The following is a 986-nucleotide window of genomic DNA, read 5'->3' as shown; positions in this document are numbered from 1 at the left end:
CGCATACCGCAGCACGCGACATAGCTTTGCAGACAATAAATGTAACCGTCTCAGAGAGAAGAGCGGCCAATGTAACGATATGGCTTTAAGTCGATTCGATAATAAATGAAGACAACGGACGGATTTCTCAGGTTTTTACTACATATGAACACTTTTCACATTCTCCCGTTCAACGCAGCTGCTAGTCCTCCTCTCATGCAAAATCTTAGGGTCCTAGCTCACGCCCAAGGCGCCAAAGAAGGGTAAAAAGTGAATAACCGAGAACTAAAAGTTGAATTGTACTGCTTCTTACTGGCTATAACATCAACTTAGAAGCATCTTCTGTGTTCTACTATTTTGCTTGTAGTGTCTCTGCATACCGCAGCACGCGACATAGCTTTGCAGACGATAAATGTAACCGTTTCAGAGAGAAGAGCGGCCAATGTAACGATATGGCTTTAAGTCGATTCGATAATAAATGAAGAAAACGGACGGATTTCTCAGTTTTTTACTACATATAAACACTTTTCACATTCTCCCGTTCAACGCAGCTGCTAGTCCTCCTCTGGTCCAAAATCTTAAGGTCCTAGCTCATGCCCAAGGCACTAAAGAAGGGTAAAAGGTCAAAATCGATAACTAAATCTTGGATTGTACTGCTTCTAACTGGCTATTACATCAAGTTAGAAACTTCTTCTGTGTTCTACTATGGTGCGGTTAGTTTCTCCGCATACCGCAGCACGCGACATAGCTTTGCAGACAATAAATGTAACCGTCTCAGAGAGAAGAGCGGCCAATGTAACGATCTGGCTTTAAGTCGATTCGATAATAAATGAAGAAAACGGACGGATTTCTCAGTTTTTTACTACATATGAACACTTTTCACATTCTCCCGTTCAACGCAGCTGCTAGTCCTCCTCTGGTGCAAAATCTGAAGGTCCTACCTCATGTCCAAGGCACTAAAGAAGGGTAAAAAGTCAATAATCGATAACTAAATCTTGGATTGTACT

The sequence above is a fragment of the Schistocerca gregaria genome, unplaced genomic scaffold (assembly GCF_023897955.1).
Source record: "Schistocerca gregaria isolate iqSchGreg1 unplaced genomic scaffold, iqSchGreg1.2 ptg000418l, whole genome shotgun sequence".
NCBI lineage: Eukaryota > Metazoa > Arthropoda > Insecta > Orthoptera > Acrididae > Schistocerca > Schistocerca gregaria.
This window is presented reverse-complemented; position numbering follows the sequence as displayed.